Source organism: Papio anubis, chromosome 8, assembly GCF_008728515.1.
Source record: "Papio anubis isolate 15944 chromosome 8, Panubis1.0, whole genome shotgun sequence".
NCBI classification, from domain to species: domain Eukaryota; kingdom Metazoa; phylum Chordata; class Mammalia; order Primates; family Cercopithecidae; genus Papio; species Papio anubis.
In genome coordinates, this window is record NC_044983.1 from 9,632,264 (window position 1) to 9,655,719 (window position 23,456).

The window sequence follows — 23,456 nt, forward strand, 5'->3', positions numbered from 1 at the left end:
TAGCATTAATTATTTTATTTATTTATTTATTTATTTTTCGAGACGGAGTCTCGCTCTATCGCCCAGGCTGGAGTGCAATGGCGCGATCTCGGCTCACTGCAAGCTCTGTCTCCCAGGTTCACACCACTCTCTTGCCTCAGCCTCCTAAGCAGCTGGGACTACAGGCACCTGCCACCAAGCCTGGCTAATTTTTTGTATTTTTAGTAGCGACGGGGTTTCACTGTGTTAGCCAGGATGGTCTCGATCTCCTGACCTCGTGATCCACCTGCCTTGGCCTCCCAAAGTATTGGGATTACAGGCATGAGCCACTGAGCCTGGCCAGCATTAATTATTAATATCACCAGACCCACTCAGTTCTCTGCAGAACAATCAATATTCAGATACGACACACAGGATGGTAAACCTGAATTTCTAGATCAAACATAAATGCTTTTTTGATTTTTTTTTCCTCCTGTCTGGGATTCCCTGTGTCATGATTCTAACAATTCTCGCAAGATTATCATGATCATCAGTTAATTGGAACTTTTGATAGTTTTAAAATTGAAGATCAGAAAATGTTAACCTTGAAAGGGAACTTAAAGTTCATTGAGATTAATGTCCTTACTTGACAGATGAGGAAACCAAACCGAGTTTTGTTCTAGTCATAGCCTGAGACGAGTTCACCAGTCCAGGGAGTTTCCGGTAAGGACAAGAATCTACAATTTGGACTCCAGGTGTGAGCATTTTCTATACCACACTGTACTGATTTGTGTTACACTGGGCTGGTTAGTAGATTGCATAAGATGTTTCACTGGGTCACTTCTCAATTTCCAACCAAACTGAGGGGACTGGGCAGTGAATTCAAGTTTTTGGAAGGGTGGAGTAGCTTCTTTCTATTCTAGCCTCTACACTCTTCCCAGAGCTTGCTGGTGTAGACTGGGGAGGAGAGTGCATGAAATGGGAGTTCTCATTGTTTTCTTTACGCAATAGAATTGTTACTTAAGGTAGCGCTCTGCCCCCCATCCCTGGTACAAGGGACCTGTGGAAGGGAGGGAATTCTGCCCAGACATCCAGAAACGCAGAGGCCCCGCCACCTCCAGTTTCACTTCATTCTTTGCAAAATAACCAGACTTCCAACATGACCTTGCCTCTCCAACTTCTGTGTGTGTTTACGATGCCAAAGAACCATCAGCAGCAGAATCAAGTTCCCAGGTTCTAATCAGTTCATTCATTCAACTAATGAGGTCAGGGGTGTTAACTATGTGGTTTCTGGAGGGCAAGGGCTGTGGGGTCTTCCTGAGGGAGATCAGCACTGTCTTCTCCAAGACCACAGCTCCAGAGACGCAACTGCACCCACCAGCCCCACCACCTCCACCATACCCGCATGTGCCTAGCCTGAGCTTGGCCCTTTGCATCTGTTACTAATGCTCAGCACTAGCTCTTTTTCCTGATATGCAGCCTGAGGCCAGAGGCTGAATCATTTTTCTCCCAGTGAGACCAAGGTAAAACATACACTGGGGCGGAAGAGAAATACTAAAATCTGTAGCCTGAGAAGCACATGAAAGGCGGAACAGGGTATTTCAAGGTTGACCTTGAGGTGGCCCAGGAATATCTATGCAACATTTATATTTACGTATGCTTAATATATACTGTGTAATATATTTTTACATTTAAATAAAAAGAGGTAAGTTGAATGTAGATTAGCTGGAGCTCATGCACACAAAGAAACATACATATCTCATAAATATCTCATACATATACCTACACACATATCCCATAGATAACTCATAGGTATATTTATGTTATTGTTTTCCTTATTTAATAAAGAAAATACAGATATATGAGGTATCTATGGGATATGTGTGTAGGTATATGTAGATCTATCTATGATATGTGTGTAAATATATGTAGATTTCATATCTATGATATGAGAGCTATCATAGATCTCTGTAGATGTATGTAGATCTCTCATATCTGTGAAACGTAGATATATAGATCTCATATATATGAGATATTCATAAGTGTAGATACATGTAGATATATCTCATATCTCATGCATATTTCATATATGTAAATACATATGTGTATGTACATATATGTACATGTTTCATATATGTAAATACATACATACACACATAAGCTGTATATGTCTATGAATACACATAATGTCTGCTACTCTGTGTCTAATGTGCTCATATTCCTAGGGACATTTCTCCTGGGCTGTGCTTTCCTTTGCATGCCCATAGCCTAGAAGGTTGTCAGGAGGATTCATTTTCCCAGAGGACAGTAGTAACCGGAAAAAAAATGAAATAAAATAAATGCTACCTGTAGTGAGCAGGTCTGTCCATGAGGTGGTGGTGTTAGTATAATGGAAGCAGGAGGGAATAAGGTCAGGGCAGAGAGAGGCCCTCTGTTGGACTGATGGTGGAAGGATAAATCCATGCCCCTCCACGAACTCCCACCACGAAGCCTGACAATGCCCGGCCACTGGCTGCCAGGGTGTAGGAGATTCACACATGCAGCTTCTCAGCAGCTCCTAGACCAGCTGGCCTGGAGGCTTGGAAGCAGTCCAGGCAGGGGACACAGGATAAGCCATCAGGAGCAACAGCTCTATCAAGTGGACTTGAGTAGAATGTTCTTATGGCACCTGGACACCCCTCACATTCTCTGGCCTGTGGATGGTTTTCTTTGCCACCCACTGAGGGCTACAAGAAGCATATTCCAGTCAACACACAAAGCCTGGCGCTGAGGCTCCTCCAGCTCAGCCTCCTGGGCAAGCTCTTCCACCCTTTCCACACACATCTGCAAGCTCCTGCTTTTGGAGTCCATAGAGATAGGACCCGAGCCAACAAAACATCTCTGCCTATTGAAAGCACTCCCAAACACCGCTTCTTTTGCAAGCAATGGCTGCTAAAGGCTGAACCACACCAAACTAGATACTCCCTCTCTGCATGGTCTTTGAAGGGAGTGGAGATACTATGAAAACAATTCACCACCGAAGCTTTCCCTGGTGCCAATCTTGCTTTCTAGTTTCTGAAGTTACTCTCTCTCTCTCTCTCTCTCTATATATATATATATATATATATATATAACACGCCTCTCTTCTTTTTTAAGGTGCCCTGTGTCTTCACCAGAGAGAAGGGAGAAAGAACCTTGGTTGATTCTCTGTCTGTGGCAGGGACAAGATCTATCTTATCACTTTCAGTCCATTTAGCAACCCTGCTGTCTGAGGACTTCCCAGAGGAGGAAGCTACGCTCTGAAGGGTGATGGAATTTGTCTGTAGTCGCGCATGTGTCAGCCACAGACCCAGATCTCTCTGGTTTCCTTTGCTTTGTTGACTACTTTGTTGATATTAAACAACTGGCTTGCCAGTGAAAAGTAGTAACAATCATAGGATAACACCCTTAACATCTGTGTGGCTCTCTACAGTATACAAGATGCCTTTCCATTGCTGGGGCCCGGCCCAGCATGGAGATCGGCCCCCTCTGCCCTGCTTCTCCCTGACTCCACCTTGCCAGTCCCAGACTGCGCGTGTCCCCAGCTGAGCTGGTTCTCACTCCCTTTTGCAGACATGCTCCCTTGGTAGGTGACTTCACTGGAAGCCTGTCTACTGATTCAGGGTGACAGGCTGTGCCAAAGCCCCAGCCCTCGTGGGGCTCATAAATCCTGAGGTGGTAGGCGCTAGAGAGGTGCAGCTCAATGACAGTAAATTTGGCCTGTCTCTTGGTTTCACCCAGGGCCAGCCCTGACTGATGCTGAGCAAAGTGTCAGTGATGAAGGACTTGTCAACACTGCCTGGCTTCCTTCCTCACCTGCCATCAAAGGTGGACTTTTGTCCAAAGCTCTTTAATTTGGGAATTAGGTCTTACATGTAACTGCCAAGTTAAATTGGACCCAAGAGTGAATTTGGATCTGCATTGAAGAGGGAGTGGAAATTAGTAAGTTCTGGGGTGCCCTGGGCTTAGCACATAATCATAATTACAAAGACTGATGCTTTGAGCTCTTGCTGCTGGCCAGCTGTGTGCTAAGTGCTTCTTCACTCGATCAGCTTCTTACTTCACAACCCGGTCAGATACAGGCGATTTGTGCCCAGAGAAATGAGACACTAGGAGATGATGTGATTTGCTCAAGATCCCACAGCTGGCAGTGGAGTCATTGGCATTTGAATTTGTACAGTCTGTATTGCCAGAATGGCTGCTGACCTCTCCAAGACCATGTGGGAGGTTTTCAACGAGGCCTGAAGCTCCGCGGAGTTCCTGGCATCTGGGGAGGCCTCTATTTAGATCCAAGCCTTGGGAGAAGCCCCAGGACAAAGCAGCTTCTAAGGACCACATGGGGTATGTTGGGGGCAGCCCGTCATGAGTCCTGAAGCCCAGCTTATTTTCTCTCTTTCTTTTCCTTCCTCCCAAATCCTTTCTGCCTTGCCTGCCATCCATTCTAGCTCCTAGGAAAATGCTAGAAATGCTGAATCTTCAATTCCAGTTGATTCCAACTGATAACACTTCATTGGAGTTTTGTTTATTTGAAGATCATTAGTGACAAGAATGTAGCAGTCTCCGCTCCGAAGGACCATATCCAAGCACACTTTTTTATCTTGACTTTGAGTCCCAACCTGGACTCCAGCCTACAGCCTCTGGTAGGCAGATTATCCTGTGCTCACCCTTGTCTTGGCAGCACAATCACATGCTCGTTCTGTGCGCTTGCCTTTTGGGCCCAAGTATACAAGAAATAGGCTTAATTGAAACTATAAGTGAATTTGTCTGGAACACAGAAAACACTCAATAGCACATCTCACTCTGACAGACACTGTCAATCTAATTAGAGGCCTTGAATTATTAAAGCTCCCTAGTCACTTAGAGCTGCAGGTCACCAAGGCACCAAACACACTTGCCTGAGTGGCACTGGATTAGGAAGCAGTGGGCTCACAGCCAGCTGTTACTGTGGGCCCCCCAAATTTGTTTGATCACCGCTCTTCTCAGTCATGAAATCCCACCCTCCTTTCCCAGACCGGATCCTGCTGACAGAGCCCTGAACTGGCTCGGGTCCTGGCTTGTGGTCCTACCTCTGGAGTTCACTCTGGGGGTTTTGGCCAATCCTTTTTCTTCATGGTACCTCCATATTCCCACCTGTATTGTGTGGCTACAAATATTTGCTTAGGATCATTTTAGCAGCTGTGAAGTGTCCTGGGAACTCTGAATGAAAGGCGCTCTATTCCAGCTTATGAACCAAGTGATGATTCTGGCCCTGTCTACATGGCAGGGCTCTGCAGGAGAGAGACTGGACCCATTCATCCTTCATATAGTCCTAATTTTATTCCAGTGCCTCACTGTGGGCTGAGGCAGCAGGGCTTGTCAGAGAACTGAGCCGTCTTCACACTTTCAAAGTCCCTTCTATTTGGTAGGGTTGCTTTTTTTCCTTTTTTTTTTTTTTCCTTCATTGCATATTAGCAAAGGTAAAATCTACCATGCAAGAAAAGGAACAATCATGAAAGGAGAAAGGCCTTCTCGAGGGAGAGCTGCTTATTAGATCTTTGGAAGGTCCAGAAGGCCATTTGCCTGAGGCCAGGATTTATACTATTAGCATGGTGGGCACATCCGGGGCCCACCCTGCGTAAATATCAGGGTGCCATTTTTACGTTTATTTTTACATATGTGTGTGTCTTGTTTCAGGGTGCCCATGGTGCAAGAGAGCACAGCTGAGAATCAATAGGATAATATGTCCAGGGCCTGCTAGTGATGAATGTGGGTGTTTTGGCCCATCTGGGCTGCCACAACAAAGTACCCCATAGACTGGGTGACATGCAAACAACAGAAGTTTATTTCTCCCAGTTCTGGAGTGTGGAAGTCCAAGATCAAGGTGTCAGCATGGTGAGGGCCCTTTCCAGGTTGCACACTGCAGACTTATCCTCACATGGTGGAATGAGGGTGAGAGAGCGCTCTGGGGTCCCTTTTATAAGAGCACCAATCCTATTCCTGAGAACTCCACCCTCATTACCTCCCAATGGCTTTACCTCCTAATCCCATCACATAGTAGGTTAGGGTTTCAGCATATGAATTTTGCAAGGACACTAACATTCAGTCCATTGCACTGAGTATTTTTGCTTCTTCAAAATGACTCCATTGTTGCAACCTATAATTGTGCATCTGTCTTGAGGCAAAAATAGCAGGTCTTAGAGCTGGAATCTCCAGCTTCCCGGAATCCTGGGCCCCTCTACCTACCTCTCTAACACTTCCCCTCTAGGAGCACTTACTTACAGAACATTGAGGCTCTGCTCACTGTCTCCTGAATCCATTTCTGCTCCTTCTTCTTTGAACTCCTCACTAGCCCCAGGGGCCAGGTATCCCATCCAGATATCATCCCCAGCTGCAGATATCTGAGAAAGTCTGCAGTCACTCTCTCCCTCAGGGCTAAAGTCTTCACTCCCAATAGGTCTTCAATCACCATGGTTTCCAATCTCACTCTTCTGGGTATGCAGAGCATGGCTTCCCATTACTTTCAAAGGGAAGTGCAAATGTCTTATGCAAATTTACTGTATTAGTTTGTTCTCACGCTGCTAATAAAGACATATCTGAGACTGGGTAATTTATAAGGGAAAAGAGGTTTAACGGACTCACAGCTCTACACGGGTGAGGAGGCCTCACAATCATGGCAGAAGGAGAAGCAAAGGCATGTCTTACATGGTGGCAGGCAAGAGAGAAGTGCCAAGCAAAATGGGGGAAAACCCCTTCTAAAACTTATAAAACCATCAGATCTTGTGAAAACTCACTCACTATCATGAGAACAGTAGCATGGGGGTAATCGCCCCCATGATTCAATTATCTCCCACTGTGTCCCTCCCACAACAGTGGGAATTATGGGAACTAAATTCAAGATGATATTTGGGTGGGGCACAGTCAAACCATATCACTTACCAAGGCCTTACATGATCTAGTCTGTGTCTTCCTGTTTGACTTAATTTTTCCCCTTATTCACTTCTTTGCTTATCAAATCCAGCCACATTGTTCTCTTTCCCGTCCTTCAAACTCATCCAGGTTCATTCCCACTTTAGGGTTTTGTACGTGTTCTGGTCTCTCTACTCAGTATACTCTGCCCACGAAAATTGGCATGCTGGCTTCTTCTTGTCATTCAGATCTTTGTTTAAATGTCATATTCCCAGAGCTAATTCCTTGAGCATTTCTAAAATAGCCCTTCCCTCTCAGTCACTTACATCTTATACAGCTAATTGTCTTCAGACATTTAAGATCATTGACAATGATTGATGCTATATGAGCTATCTTTTTTCCTCCAATAGTGGAATACGGATTCTATGAGTAGAAACTTTGACATTTTCCCTGCTATATCCCTAACACTATGGAATATATATGGCACTTGATGGTTGCTCTATAAACACTTGTTAGATGACTCAATGAATGAACAAACTAGAAATATTTGTTATGGACTATAAGAGGTTGCCAGTGAACTTCACCTTGCAAACCTCATAGTCTTTGGTATTGGCCCTAGAAGTCTCATCAGGATCCCATGTCCAACCGTAGAAGGCCATAGTGTTGGGTCTGGGCTGGGTTGCAGTGACCCAGTCACCTAGGCTTTGTGGTGCTTAGCTGTGGCTAGTAGAACAAGGTACCAAGGGTGAGCCAAGAAGCAACCTCCAAAACTTATCAGAAAGTCCAACCTGGCTGCTGCTTCTTGTAGGATAGGCAAAGTGTGAAGATCTTGATATGAAGCATAGGAATATAAACTGGGGAAACTAAACCAGAGTTCCAGCCTGGAGGAATTCCCAGAGCCATGGGAACATGGTTGTAGAAAGCCCCTATAGTTTTGGGTGAGCTGGTGAAGGAGCAGTTAGACTTAATTGGTTCAGGCACGCAATGATCTTCAGTCCTTCTCTTGAAGGCATGAGCTGGCTGCAGTTGCACTTTGCTCTGCTGGAGAGGAGCTGATGTCAGAGACTGACAATGGGTCAGGGGCTGGGTGGAGAGTATTCATTGCTGATTAAGTATTTCTTGATACTGAATGAGAGTAGATTTAGTGGAGGGGAAGGGAAGACCACAGAAAGACCACCAAAGAGATTATTCTACAGTCCAGAAAAGAGAGGACAAGAGCTAGTGATGGCAGAAAGGAGGAAGAGAAAGAGATTCATGCAAGAGAATTACTAATGCAAAATGTGCAAAATGTAAATTCAATCAGATTAGGCCAATGGAATAAGGAAAAAGAAAGACGCCATGAAGCCCAGGAGGACCTGAGCATGCTCAGCATTGTAGAGGGTGTTGTGTGCCTTGATTAAGTGAAAGACAGCAAGGGAGAGGCACGCGAGGGCAGGGAAATGTGCTTTACCTCTGGACAGGCTGATGTGACCAGCTCATTGGGACTCCAGAGAGATTTTTTCCAAAAGTAGCTGGAAATACAGGCCTACAGCACAAAAGCCCTAGGAGCCAGGTGAATGCCTGGAAGAATAGAAGGAATTACATTATTTAAAGTAAAATGGGCCAGGCATGGTGGCTCATGCTTATAATCCCAGCACTTTGGGAGGCCAAGGTGGGCGGATCACTTGAGGTCAGGAGTTCAAGACCAGCCTGGCCAACACAGGGAGACCCCGTCTCTACTAAAAATACAAAAATTAGCCGGGTGTGGCGTGCCTGTAATCCCAGCTACTCCAGAGGCTGAGGCAGGAGAATCACTTGAACTGGGGAGACGGAGGTTGCAGTGAGTTGAGATGGCTCCACTGCACTCCAACCTGAGTGACAGAGCAAGACTGCGTCTCTAAACAAAACAAAATAAAACAAGCAAACAAACAAAAAGTAAAATGGGGCTTTTGAAAGTAACCAAGAATTCTAGTAGAGGGAGGGGAAGCCAGGAGGACATTTTTAACTTGAATAAAAACTAATGCTAATGAAGGGAAAGCTTGAAGCTGGAGGATGGTTTCTTATTCAAACGCAGTTTCGGATTGAATTATTTAAACTGTAGCATGTGATTTCAGAAATCAGCTGTCTTTTTGCTTTACAAAGAGAACTCAGGAGTGTCGTGAGAGTCAGAAGCCTAGGAACCAAACCCCCAAAGGGGCCAGACCAAGAAAACCTAGCTCTCCCCAGTACAAAGGGGAAAGCGCTCCTGTTCAGTGCTGCTTTCTGCACCACAACCACCTGTGAGGAGCACTCCGTGCAGGTAATTCTGAAAGCGCCATACAAAAGAAAGAATCACACGTTATTAATCATAAATGCAAAAGCAAAAACAAATGAAGGTTTCTCCTTGCCTTCAAATGAAGACAACCAAAAGCATCAGAGGTGAAAACAAGACAGACACGATATGAAGATTGAAAACCAGATTATACCCTAGGGAGCACGCATAAAATTAAGAAAATAATAACTGACTATGAGACACAGATCATAGAATAAAAGGAGTCCCAAAAGAACCTTCCTTCCACAATAGAAACAAACAACAACTTAAAAATGTGAAGAAAGTGGGTCGGACACAGTGGCTCATGCCTATGATCCCAGCACTTTAGGAGGCTGAGGCGGGCGGATCACTTGAACTCAGGAGTTTGAGACCAGCCTGGGCAACATCTCTATTAAAAATACAAAGTGAGCCTGGTGTGGTGGTGGGTGCCTGTAATCCCAGCTACTCGGGAGGCTGAGGCAGGAGAATTGCTTGAACCCAGGAGACGGAGGTTGCAGTGAGCCGAGATAACACCACTGCACTTCCAGTCTAGGCAACAGAGTGAGACTCTGTCTCAAAAATAAAATGAATAGAATAGAATAGAATAGAATAGAATAGAATAGTGATATTTCATAAGCTGGTGTTACATCAATGAGAGAATATTATCAAGGTAGCCTTGGGTCCTTCTCCCTGAGTTCTTACAATAAGCCCCAGGTTAGGGTTACAAATATCAAGCAAAGGGAATACTAGGGAGGTAGCGTAAGGCTACGAGTCAGGGCTGATAGTAAAAAGATGGTCATGTAGAGCGAGGCAGGTGGGAAGTAGGGCAGGTCTTAGCTAAGAACTTCAGAGGAAGCCTCTCAGATCAGACCCAAGGCTACAGGGTAAGAATCGACTGCAGAGACGGGAGCTGCTGGCTTTCCGAGACTGCAGCTTCTGGTGCTGCCTCTTGGACTAGTTCCCACATTACAGGTTACCTACAGCTTCCCCCAGAAAAGAACATTTTCCTTTTGAAATATAGGACAAAGACTATTTCTTGGAGGGCCTCCAGGCAATGTGGACCAGGAAATAGGAGATTTGCTGGTCAAATCAACCTTGAGAAAGGCTGGATTCAAATAACCTTCTTTGATTTCTCGGTGACCATTGAATTCGCAGTATATGAAAGGCCCTCCAAAGTCCTGCTTTTATTTATTTATTTATTTAGAGACAGAATCTTGCTCTGTCAACCAGGTTGGAGTGCAGTGGCGTGATCTCAGCTCACTGCAACTTCTACTTCTTGGGTTCAAGTGATTCTTCTGCCTCAGCCTCCCATGTAGCTGGGATTACTGGCACTCACCACCACATCAGGCTAATTTTTGTATTTTTAGTAGAGATGGGGTTTCACCATGTTGGCCAGTCTGGTCTTGAACTCCTGACCTCAAGTAATCCCCCCGCATTGGCCTCCCAAAATGCTAGGATTACAGGTGTGAGCTACCACCCCCAGGCAAAAGTCCTGCTTCCACAAAACACACTTTATCTTCACTGCCTTGGGGTTATAATTTGTAACAATCACAATATTGGTCACGAAATTGGAGTTGGCTGATGTGATTGGCTATGCCCGTCTCTTCTTACTTCCATATTTCTGCTTTATAGTGAAGTTGAAGAGAGCAACTTTCTCAGAGGAGGGTATCTGAGCAATATGTATTCTGGCTAGAGCCTCTCAGCACACCCATGGAAAGCTACAGTACAAATTATCAACCTGTTTGTAGAGCACTCTGTGTTTTACAAAGCACTTTACTACTATTTATCATATAATAAATATGTAAATATGGTGACTATGTAAATATATGTGCATAAAGTAAATGTGGAATATGACAGGAGTTGGAGGTAGCCGAGTCAATCGTATTCTAGAAGTGCAATAAAACAAGCTTGGTTCCTGCAAGGTGTCTGTCAGTTGGTTCCAGAAAGGTGAAGATTTGGGATAATTGGATCCCACTTTCTACAACAGTTTCCACCGGTTGAAAGCACACCTACGGCTTGTCCTGGGGGTGTTTTCCCCATCATCCCTTCTCAAGGTTCATTTCTAATTACTTCAATACCCCTAGGGTGCTGAGTGAACAGGTTCATTTAAATGGGAAGACCTAAAACTCTTGTTTTTCAGCTCCTTGCTGAGGTACCTGATGATTATCCCATCACCAACAGGGGCAAGTCCAAATGCCTTTACATCCCTTCACAACGTCATCCCCCATCACTTTCCCTGCACGCTGTGTTCCAGCTCCTTGGAACGGCCTCCCATTTCCTGAACAGGTTGCGCTTCCTCTGCTTCTCACCCCTCAACATACACACCCTGCATTCTGTTCCTGGTTGCCCTTCTTTCCTTTCTCTACCTGCAAAACCCTCCCCAGCTCCCCAGGGCAGAGCTAGTTGCTTCTTCCCCTGGATCCCAGGGCCCTTTCTACCTAGGGGCCTCCAGTAGTGCCTAACGGCTTATAGATGATGCCCAGGAAACATTCATTGAGGGGAGGTCTCATGGAGCAGGAGACACATCTGCGCCCTCTTCACTTTCTGCCATTAGGAAAAGCTTCCGGAGGCCTCCTCCAAAACCCATGCAGGCACCGTGCTTCTTGCACAGTCTGAAGAACCATGAGCCATAATAAGCCTCTTTTCTATATGAATTACCCAGTCCTGGGTATTTCTTTATAGCAATGCAAAATAGACTAATACAAGGCATATGTAAATTTTTTTAAAATGCTTTTCTAAAGGAGCATAGATTTAATGAGGATGAGGCCTGACAGGAAGAATGGTTCATTTAGGGACTGTCTTTTACTGTAGTGTCTCCAAATTTGACATTAAGACACAGGAAAGCATGCCACCAATTGCCAGCAGTCAATCAAGAGTGGTGGGAAGAGGTAGGAGCCAGAGCTGGCACTGGCTGGCTGGGGGTGATGGGACAGGCCTAGGCAAGTGGCTGCCAAGTATAATCTCTTTGGGCGAAGAGATATGATATGGTTCGGAGGTTTGTCCCCTTCAAATCTTATGGTGACATGTGACCCCCCAGTGTTGGAGGTGGGGCCTAGCAGGAGGTGTTTGGATTATGGGGGTGGACCCCTCATGAATGGCTTGGTTCCCTTGGTGATGAGTGAGTTCTCACTCTATTAGTTATTGATATTTGATTGTTAACAAGAACCTGGCACCTCCTCCCTCTCTCTCTTGCTCCCACTCTCACCGTGTGACACGTCTGCTCCCTCTTCACTTTCTGCCATTAGGAAAAGCTTCCGGAGGCCTCCTCCAAAACCGATGCAGGCACCGTGCTTCTTGCACAGTCTGAAGAACCACGAGCCACAAAAAGCCTCTTTTCTATATGAATTACCCAGTCCTGGGTATTTCTTTATAGCAATGCAAAATAGACTAATCCAAGGCATATGTAATTTTTTAAAAAATGCTTTTCTAAAGGAGCATAGATTTAATGAGGATGAGGCCTGACAGGAAGAATGGATTCAAAGTAAGCCACATTGAATAGTAGAGGGAGGAAGAGATGGGGCAAAGGACTGTGCCCCGGCCCCGCCTGCTGGCAGGGCAGAGATCCCACTGCGGTGCCAGGGGCGCTCCTTGTCTCAGGGACAGGACAGGGCTGAGGAGCAGGCTGAAGTCCGCCCCCCGCCCCCCCGCCGACCTACCCTCCATGGTAAAGGCAGGGATTTGTAGCCAGGTCTCCTGGAAGGCAGTACATGATTTGCTACTGGTTTTTCACATATTTTCCCAATCATTTCCTCTTCATGTTTAACCTTCTATTATTTGACTAAAATCTCTAAGAAAACCTTAGTCCCTTCTGAGCTCAGTCCGCCCTTGTTATCTTTTCTCAAAATTTCTGAACTCAAAGGGGCGGAAACCAGGTTTCCAGACATTCAGCTCAGCCAGGCAAACAGCCTCTAGTAATTCCAGGCAAGTGCAAAGACAAGCAGCAAATCGGGCAAACTGTAGAGGTTGCACCTGTTTTCTTTTTGAGAGTATCCTTATCAGAGAGCCAGAACTAGTCATTACATTGTGTTTGTTTGCTAATGTTGCTTTACCTTGCTGAGCTCAAAGTGCCCCCACGGACAAAAAAGATCACAGACCACTGCAATTATCAGGGACTGCGGAGTGTGTTTCGTTCCTCCCACCTCATTTCACAGGGTGGAAATTGATAGGGGGAAGGGGAAATTCAGATTACAACAGACTTGATAGAATTCTTTTGCTGTTTTCCTCTAGACAACTCAGGCTCAGTTTAAGGTCCTTTTAAAAAGCCACCATTTTCTGATTTGCTCCTTCAGAAACAGGGCAGCAAATATAAGGATGGGAACCGAAGTGAGAAAGGCACTCTGAAACAGCGGACACAAAAGAAGAGCGATTGATGGACTGCCCAAGCTCGGGTAGATAATCCCACTCTGAACCAATCCTCGCATAGAGGAAACACCATAAAATATTGATCTATGATCTATATTGAATTGCCCATTCCTTCTTAAAATATACTAATGGACAGATGCAGCGATACAGGTACATATCTTAATTGCTAATCCCATAAACATGACTGAGCATCCACTCTGTACTAAATCCACAGAGATTAAAGTAAGGATATAAATATGTATAATGAGAAGAACAAACATTTATTGAGAGCTACAATGTTTCAGGTGCTGGACCAAGTTATAACCTTAATAGTAACTACATTGAACCTTAATAGTAGGTACAATTGTTAGTCCATTTTATAGGTAAGGAAACGGAGACGAGGACGATGAAGTAGCTTGCCTGAGGTCACACAGCTGACAGGTGACAGTGCTGAGATTCTGAATTAGTTTAGCCTGAGTTCCTAATCATTCTGCCCCAGTGACCTCCATGAGACTAGATCCCTGGAACCTGTAGTAAAATGGGTGGCGCATACCCGAACCAAGTGCCAGTACCACGTGATAAAAACTTCAAATGGGAAAAGGGAAGATGGAATAAAGAACAGGGAGATTTGCTAAATGATACAAAATTACAGCTGGATAGGAGGTATAAAGGCTATTGTTCTATAGCACTGTAGGATGACTGCAGTTAATAGGAACATATACTTTCGAAGAGCTAGAAGGAGGATCTTGAAAGTTTCTAACACAAAGAAACGATAATGTTTGATGTGACAGATATGCTAATTACCCTGATCTGATCACCATATCTTCTATGTATCAAAAGATCACTGTGCACCCCATACATTTGTGCAATTATTATTTGTCAATAAAATAAAATAAAATAAAATAAAATAAAATAAAAAGGATTCCAAATGGGAAAAAAAGAAAGAAAGAATTCACAGGGAAGGTAATGCTAGAGCAGGCGCTTAAACAATGAGGGAGGAGGCCGGGTGAGGTGGCTCATGCCTGTAATCCTAACGCTTAGGGAGGCTGAGGTGTGCGAATTATGTGAGCCAAGGGATCGAGACCAGTCTGGATAACATAACAAGACTCCGTCTCTATTTTTAATATATATTTATATTATAATTTTTTTTTTTTTAAAGAAAAAGAATGAGGGAGGAGATGTCCATTTGGAAACGAGCAGAGGAGAGGAAGCGCGCCTTAGGAATGCGGTTGAGATAACTAGGAACATCGTACCTGATGCTGTAGAAGAATCGAATGGTGCCAGGGTGAGACAAAACGTACCCCGGGGGCTCAGATGGTGGCCTCAATCCAGCTGAAGAGAGAGACCAATCTCCATCAATCAGGATGAAGAGCTGTAGACCACAGGGTGAAAATTGCTGTTGGCCATCCGAGCTCAACCTTCATGGAGACTGGCGCACTGCTGCCCTCTCAGGTCACCAGCTGGACGCTGCCCTGGAGTAGACTGCATGGGAGGGTTGTGCAGGGTAGGGACACAGCCAAATGGAGCTGCCAAGAACCAGAGAAATTACTGAAGATGGTGTCAAGTCCTCTGAAACAGTCTCCTTTCCATAGCCTCTGGCTTCATCCAGCCTCACCCTTGGCGATCAGCACGTGCTGCAGACACGGGATCTGCAAGAAACGCAAAAGGTATCAAAGAAAAGGCTGGTTCCACGTGATATTGATGCCCAAGCATCTACCAAAGTCAACTTTCTGTTTTTTGCTCTGTGCTTGCTTAGGCAGGTCCTCAAGTTTGAAAGACCAAAAATCATGGCTAACACATGGACGTCAGCCAGCCTGAGCGGCCCTAGCACCTCCGCTAATACTCGCTGGCCTTCTTAGAAAGGCATCCCTTTTCTCTTTTGCACACCTTGGATTTTCTCTTTTTCCATTTCCCACTCTAATCCTCTCTGAGGTTCCCTGTTCCTTTCCCTTTCTTCTTCCTCGTTCCTCCATCAGTCTCTGGTGGACCTGCCCCATGGCTGGCAGCTCTGGGGCCAGAAAGTTGCCAGTTCTGGTTTTCCAGGCCCGCTTTGGAAGAGTGGCATCCCCTTGTGATCACGGACTACCTGCACCTGGATCCCCCAGAGAGCTGGGAAAATGCAGAGCCCTGGGCCCACCTCCAATCTGCTGAAATAGGCTTGCTGAACTGGAAGCTACGCCTCCAACAAGTCTTCTGGATCAGTTTTTGCTCACTAAGGTTTGAGACCCTCTGCTCTGGAGACAAAGGCCCTGGAAAGTTTGATCTCTCATCTCTCTCTCTGCTTCCCCCATTAACCCTTCTCTAAAAAATGGAGAAGCTGAGCTGAAGGCACAGCATCGAGCTTTTCCTTCCCCTTTGTCTTCTGTCTAGACGTCTTTCTCCTCTACTGGATGGTGAATCCCTAAGGATGGGAGTCGTATTCTACTCAACTCTGGAACCCCAAGGTTCCCATGATGTCTGGGTCACCATGGACACTTAGAAATGTTTGTTGAATGAATAAATTGTTGATGCCCTCCCTCCCCCCTCCCTTCTCTCCTCCTCCTCCCCTTTTCTGTTCCTCTTTCTCTTGGGATCCCCTTGGCCTTGGGCACAAAACCCAAATGTTTTAACAGATTGTTAATGTTTAAAGGGAGACAGGTGGGCACAAGCAGGGCAACGGCAGGTTGCTCAATGGACAAACAAATCCACCTTCTTCTGTTGTCTCCTAAGCCAACAGGAAGCAGCCAGAAGACGGTCAGACGGTCACTCACCCAGCAAGGGCTCGGGACTGCTGTCCTGCCTGCCCCACGCGGCAGTTGCATAACCTTGCTGCAACAATCTGAGCTATAAATAGCCTTTACTGAGAAGCCCCAATCTGGGATTGGACAGGCCCGAGGAGTGGCCTGTATTTGTTGCCCCTTTAAACCAGTGGAGAAAACCATTTTTTGAAAGTCTCACTTATAGACTCCAAGCCTGGGGCAAAGTATTCCATGTTCTCCTTTGAGTTCAGCCTGGGGTCTCATTCTGTGACTGTATTTAGAGTGTCCATGTGGCTCTTTCTCCTTCTCCTTACTGTGACAATGTGTGACCCAGCTCCACTGATGGAACGATGCAAATAAAGATAATGATGATCATTCTTCACTAGATCTTCTTTCCCCCCCATTTCTATCACTCCTCTTCTTGTCTAGTCTTTTATCTCTTGTGTATGGGCCTGTCAGAGCCTTGCCCGTTGATTGGTGACTCTTATCTCCATCTAGTCTGTAAGACCGATGCTCCTGAACACTTGGGTTTTTTTCACGTTTTTCCCCTGTTCAGTGTCTTTCAGTGGCTTCCCCTTACTTATAACAGCAGCCTACAATTCTCAAAGGGGCCTCCTGTTCTTAATGTCATGTGTTTTGTTTGTTTGTGTGTTTGAGACAGAGTGTTGCTCTGTTGCTCAGGCTGGAGTGCAGTGGAGCGATCTCGGCTCACTGCAACCTCTGCCTCCTAGATTCCAGCAATTCTCCTGCCCCAGCCTCTCAAGTAGCTGGGACTACAGGTACCCACCACCATGCCCAGCTAATTTTTGTATTTTTTAGTAAAGACAGGGTTTCAGTATATTGGCCAGGCTGGTCTTGAACTCCTGACCTGGTGATCCACCCGCTTCGGCCTCCCAAAGTGCTGTGATTATAGGCATGAGCCACTGCACCCAGCCAATGTATGTATTTATTTATAAATTAAATATGTGTGCTACTGTCAGTTTATAGAAAATATTAGAAAAGCTTACTTTCATTGTTAATTTTTGACAAACCATAAATAGTAGTTCTAATACTTTCTCCCTGACAGCCAGTGGATCATTATGAATACCCCACAATGAATATCACTGAAGATAGCATTGAATCATTTTGCTGGGATATCAAAGGCTTCCAAAATCTAGTTTCAGGTCATTTCTCCATTGTCTCAACATTTCTTAGAGATGACTATGGCCAGGCACAAGGCTAGGCTCAGGAGGTAACAATGAGTAGTTATCACCCCTGCATATCAGGAGCTCACAGACTGGTAGAGGATATAAACTCATAAACAGGTAACTTTTGGAGAGTCCTATGTATCATCAGAAAAGTTTGCACAAGGCATGAAGAAAGAACAGTGGAAAGAAATGGCAGCCTGTGTGAATCCAGAAAGGCTTCACGGACGACTATTTGAGTGGGGTCTTGAAGCATGAGTATTTCACCAAGTCACAAAAAGGACAAAGGGCCTTCTGGGCACAGGCAAAGGCACAAAGGTAAAAGAAGAGCTTGGTACACCAGGGAAGAGAGAAGCTGTTCACAGAGGCTGATGGGGCCTGGAGGAGAGGGATGGAAGATCAGGACTGTAAAGGGAGGTTTAGACCAAATCATGGAGGACCGTATCTGCCATACCAATAAGACTGGCTTGTATCCTGAAGTTAGTGGGAGTCATGGATGTTGTGACAAACTACATTCTTTCCTAAATCTGACTTTTCCTAACCTCCCTGCAGGAGTAACAGACTATAAAGGAGGAAGAATAAAATCAGCATTTTCCCCAGGGCTCCCATGAAGCTGATAGTCTGGGCTGCTCAGGAGGCCCCACACCAAGGGCCACAGCCTCAAGACAGTAGGACATGCCCCTCCCCAAAGTCTAAGGGCAAGGTCAAGAGCATCCAGTGTTCGAACTAAAACTAAGAAAAACCCGCACCCCACGACTGGGACTAGTGGTCACGGAAAAGCTTTTCAAGGGTCACTAGAAGTTGACTTTGTGATGAGATGAAGACATATCTCTTGTACATTGTCAGGCATAAATCAACCCAAACTCTAGTAAAAGAACAAAGTTGCAAAATATAACACAATGACAGATGCCTGTAGTTTAATGAAACCAAGATTGGAGGGTAAGAATTTTTCATCTCTGGCTCGCCATAGTTTCAGAGTGGGAGACACGGCTATCCATCTTCTCTCTTTATCACACTTTTACTAAGAAATTGATGTTTATACAGTGTTCCCAGAGAAGCCATTTATCTTTTAAGTTCATTAGCATGTCCAATTCCCCTTCTAAAAAGCTTCACCTCAAAAATCTTCGTAGAAGGGTTTTCATTCATTTAATCAACCTTTATTATATGCCTAATGGTTGCCACGCACTGCTCCTAGCTAAGTTTTTGCTTCTAAAGTATTTCCCTTCATCTGTGAAGTAGTGCAGATGACCACTGTCTTCCTGATGGGGACTTGCAGTTTTGCCCAGAAGGGATGCTAGACAGACCCTGAGCTGTCTGCTCTGTCCGTCCTGTGAACAGGGCCAGGCATTTGTAAGCTCCTTGGGTCATGTTTGGAGGTGTGGTCTGTGTTGGAGGACTGGCGCCCTCCTCTGTGAGACAGAGTCGTCCTCTGTGCTGTGCTGAAACAGCAGCCTTGAGATTTTAGCCTAATGTGCTAACAAAATGAAATAATCATCCAGAAAGAAAACGTTAGACTGAATTAGAAATGATAGAGATCCTCGTCTTGACAGGGACAAGACTGTTAGAGATTATAAGAATGAAATTACAGGCCTGACGTGCAGCTGTGTAGGGATGGGGCCAGCAAGGTACTGACAACCTGGGCAACAGCAGGGTGTCATAGAAGATGGACTGGACAGCCGGGCACTGTGGCTCATTCCTGTAGTTCCAACACTTTGGGAGGCTGAAGCAGGTGGATCACGAGGTCAGGAGTTCCAGACCATCCTGACCAACATGATGAAACCCTGTCTCTACTAAAAATACAAAAATTAGCCGGGCGTGGTGGTGAGCGCCTGTAATCCCAGTTACTCAGGACGCTGAGGCAGGAGAATCGCTGGAACCCAGGAGGCAGAGGTTGCAGTGAGCTGAGATCAAGCCACTGCACTCCAGCCTGGGCAACAGAGCAAGATTCCGTTTCAAAAAATAAATAAATAAATAAATAAATAAGATAGACTGAACTCAAAGTCAGAGACTGGAGCACCAACCTCAGCTCTGAAAATCAGCCATCTCCTCGAAACGCTCATACCCTTTCTGTCTCTCCATATACCCTTCTGTCAAAGGAGGATACTAGGTGTTTCTAGCTAAGACCTTGATTCGAAAGTGTTGCATTTATTTCATCATATTTCCACACTTGTCAACAAAAGTAAGACGGATTAGGTCAGCACTTCCTCTCGTATGGGTATATCTGAAATCTAGCTGCTTTCGTTACTGTAGATAAGTGTTACTGACCTGCCATTTTTCTTTGGAATTCCTTTGGAAGGGAAGAGAAATAAATAAACATTCTTTGTTATCAGTTGTTCTCATTAAGAGCTTCATTCTGTGGCTCCTCTGATATCTTAAATTGAAGAGTGAGGCTGGGAAAAGGAGCAAGAGACATGCAAAGGGGAAGAGGGATCTCATGGGAGAGATGAGAAACCAGAAACATTGGTCCACCTCATCAGAAAAGTTGACTTTAGTGTCTTGAGTACATTGTTTAAATATCTGTCACCACAATTCCCCTGTTTGCAAATGGCAGTGATAATGCCAACTTATCTCATTAGGGTGTTATGGGAGGAATAATAACAGTTTAAACACACAGTCAACAAAGTACTGTCGGAATGCTCATTGTCACCGGTAACATGAATTGGTTTTTACATGGGCGGTAGTGACCCCCAAATGAAGATCCTTCTCCCTGAGAAGGAGGCCATGCAGGAGCTATGCCCAGGTAGCACTGCCCAGGTAGGCAAGATTGTCTGCCCATGGTTTCATTTCTATAAGGCCCCAGTGAACCTCTTAGGAGTGACAACCAACCAAGCTGAGGCTGAAGGCTGGCCTCTAGTTTTAAGACTACTAAGCAATTCAGAGTAGATGCTGTTTTGCCCAGGAGGGATGCCAGGCAGACTCTGAGCCACCTCTGGATGATTGTTCATTTGGTTAGGCGAGGCAATGAAGAATTCAGTGAATAGCAAAATAGTCTAGGAGTACTCAAACAAGATGGCCCAAGGACTGGGGTTCAGATAATTACATGAGTGGGGACCACAAGTCTGAAAAAACATGTATATGTATATTCCTTTCTATTTATGTATGATTCATGTATTATGTATTTTAAATGTTTATTTAGATTTAGACTTATCACAACTGCTGACCCTACCTCCAGTCCTCACCTCTGATTTGCTCTGAGCAGAGGTTGGCAAACTATAACCTGCATGCCAAATCCAGCCTGTGGCCTGTTTTTGTGTGACCCAAGAGCTGAGAATTCGTTTTACATTTTTCAAGGGTTGTAAAACACACAGACAGGAATATGCAACAGAGGCCTGGCCTGATGCAGTGCAAAAAGCCTCAAATAATTTACTACCTGGACCTTTGCATAAAAGTTTGCCAACATCTAGCCTTGAGGACTTACTGGCCTCTTGTGTATGACATGATTTATGATTGCTTTCTCATTTCATCCTTACAGCCATCCTGGAAGGGGGGTAGGACAGCTGCTATTATGTCCAGTTTTAAGGTGAGGAAACAGAAGGCCAGAACAGTTACATAACTGCTCGAGGTCACATTCACAGTGGCAAGGCTGGGAATAGACCCATGGCCTTCGAATTCCCCATCCAGAACTCTTTATCAGTAGATCACAGAGAGAATGACTGACCCAGCTCTTCTGTACCAGAGGAAGGTTGAACTCAGTCCAAACGGATTCGAGGGCATTGAGTCTGTCTACTCTTTCTTAGCAGGCAGCCCATTGGGGGAAAGTCACGAAGAGGATTTGGAAATTCTAGCAATGTTTAACTAGTCTTATTACAGACTTAGGCAAGGCAGGCAACAAAAGTTCACATATTACCCTGAACTGATGTCTCAACTGTCCAAGCTGACAGTAGCCCCCGCCCTCTATCCTGCAGAGGAACCCCCGAAGACAGTGGCAATGCACTTGTAGCAAAGGGCTGCTCGCACCCCTGGGCTGTCTGCACTCCTAGTTCAGAATTCAACCCCCTCTGACCCAGGGAGTGCTGCAGGGAGCTGCCGGAGTGCATGAATGCCCACATTATCCAATGCCCCGGCCCGTCGGCAGCTTCCCGGCCACAGACCCGGGCGGACCGCGGGCGGCTGGCGTGGCCTGCTGTGTCCCTGACATAAACAGCCCACAGCTGAGTAGCAGCTTGTTCTCATCCCCACCCTACGCAAGGTCTCCCCGAACCCAGGCCTCCCTGCTGCCCCAGGGCTGAAGAGGGGCCTTGTGCCTGTAATTCAGACCAGCTTCTGCCTAACCCCCTTAACTGCTACCAAGCAGCGACCTGGAATAAACATGTGCATGGGGTTCGTCCCCAAGTCTTCCCCAGGCAGGCAGGGCTGGGAGCCGCCAAGACCCAGGCCTGTCTGCCTGTCAGAGATGATTTAGGGAGCTTTGATAGAATGGTAGGAGGCTGGGCAGGGTGAGTTTAGAGTTTAGAGGCGCTTCTAAGAACTTACAAATCCAAGTCCTCAAATATCTTCCTTTTGGCTCAGTGTGGAGTGAGACTGTCATTCTTAGAGATTGACCTCTAAGAAACGAACACAGAGTCATTACTAATTTCATCATATCAGTAAGTTAGTAATTTAGCCCTTACTAGTCAGAGACCTGGACCCTATGGAGGAACCACAGAGAGGGGAAAAGGAGGAAGACAGGCAAGAGTGGGGCCCCTCCGAGGCAGGGTCCCTGCACACCAAGCCCATAGTGCGAGAGTGCTGAGAATCCGGGCCAGCAGGTGTCAACAAAGGGACTCAGTGGGGATGAGGGCACAGCAGTATGAGGCCTTGCTGCCTTTGTAATTCTTCCTCATCTTCACTCTTCCCACAGCAGCTCAAACATAAGGAAGTCTTCTCGCTGTGTTCTCACTGCCATCTTCTCATCTCCACCCACCACGGCTTCCCCATCCTCTGTCTTCCACTGTCCCAGAGAACCTTTGCAACCTGGTTCCAAACTAGCAACTCTCATCTGAAAGACCACATGGATCTGCAGCTCCTTATGCAAGTCTTGGCCCTGCCTTGTGCTTTTTATGGCCCTTATTTGTTTCTACCTTGAATTCCAATTTTTGGAGACCTGTCCTATTTCCATCATGAGACTGTGGGCAACTTGAAGGAGAGGCCTGTCTGATTCAGCCACAGCATCAAGCACAGTCCTTTGCCCACAGGTGAACCTGTAATAAATATCAAGCCATTTTAGTATTTCCTCATGATTCTTCCAGCCAGATGCTAAGAAAAACTTTAAAAACCCTAGGGAAGGGCCAACTGGGATCTTTACAGCTGCTCTAATCTAAGAGGGATTCTTTTCATGCTCAGAATTTAAAAAAATTTAAAGTTTTTCAGGACACCAGGTTGCATCAGACACTAATAGAGATTTCCAAACTCCTGAGCAATCACCCATTCAACACTTCTGCCAATACAAACATGTCCAATGATGGGGGAGAAGAAAGAGACCTCTTTTTCTTTCAAAGTCATTCATATGTAAAGATCGATTGGGATTTATAGAAGACAATTCTTACCAAGGGGCTCACTAGGCTTTCGTTCTGAAATCACGTTTTTCCTTTGCAATCACATTTTTTGTAGGTCTCTTATTAGACCTGCCAAGATGGGCAATCTGCTGTGTCTGCTTATTTGCTGAATCACTGCTGATGTAAACTCAGCAAACAGCAACAAAAAGCTGTTTTAATGAGATTTTAAAGTTCAGCTGTGAAAACTGAAAGTCACCCAATATCAAATCACCCAACCACCTGAGAATATTGCACTGAAATGTTCTTGTCGCTCACAGCAATTCTATTTCTGACTAGCCAGTTTACAGTAGCAGAAGGGAGCGAGGCAGGGAGGATAAGAAGCAGTTACCCAGGGACAATTTTGGGAGAATCAAATAGAGAATGTTTGCAAAGGGCCCGGCATAGGAAATGGGGTCAAATAGATGCTCAATAAATATTGGTTGTCCATTCTGCGGGCTTCTTTTAGATCTCATATGAGTAGGGTTCACTGTGGTGCACAGTATTCTCCAGTATAAAATTTGGACTTTGAATGCATTCATCTCTTTGAATA

At 45.4% G+C, this 23,456-nt stretch overlaps 1 long non-coding RNA gene across 1 annotated transcript in view; it reads right to left on the reverse strand.

The window, feature by feature from the left end:
* LOC103886629 overlaps positions 1-15,977 on the reverse strand; it is a 69,996-nt gene extending 54,019 nt beyond the window's left edge. Inside the window, exon 1 of the long non-coding RNA XR_002523693.2 lies at positions 14,725-15,977. This is a non-coding gene — a long non-coding RNA (uncharacterized LOC103886629). The remainder of the gene's footprint in view (positions 1-14,724) is intronic.
* Between the last annotated feature and the right edge of the window lie 7,479 nt (positions 15,978-23,456).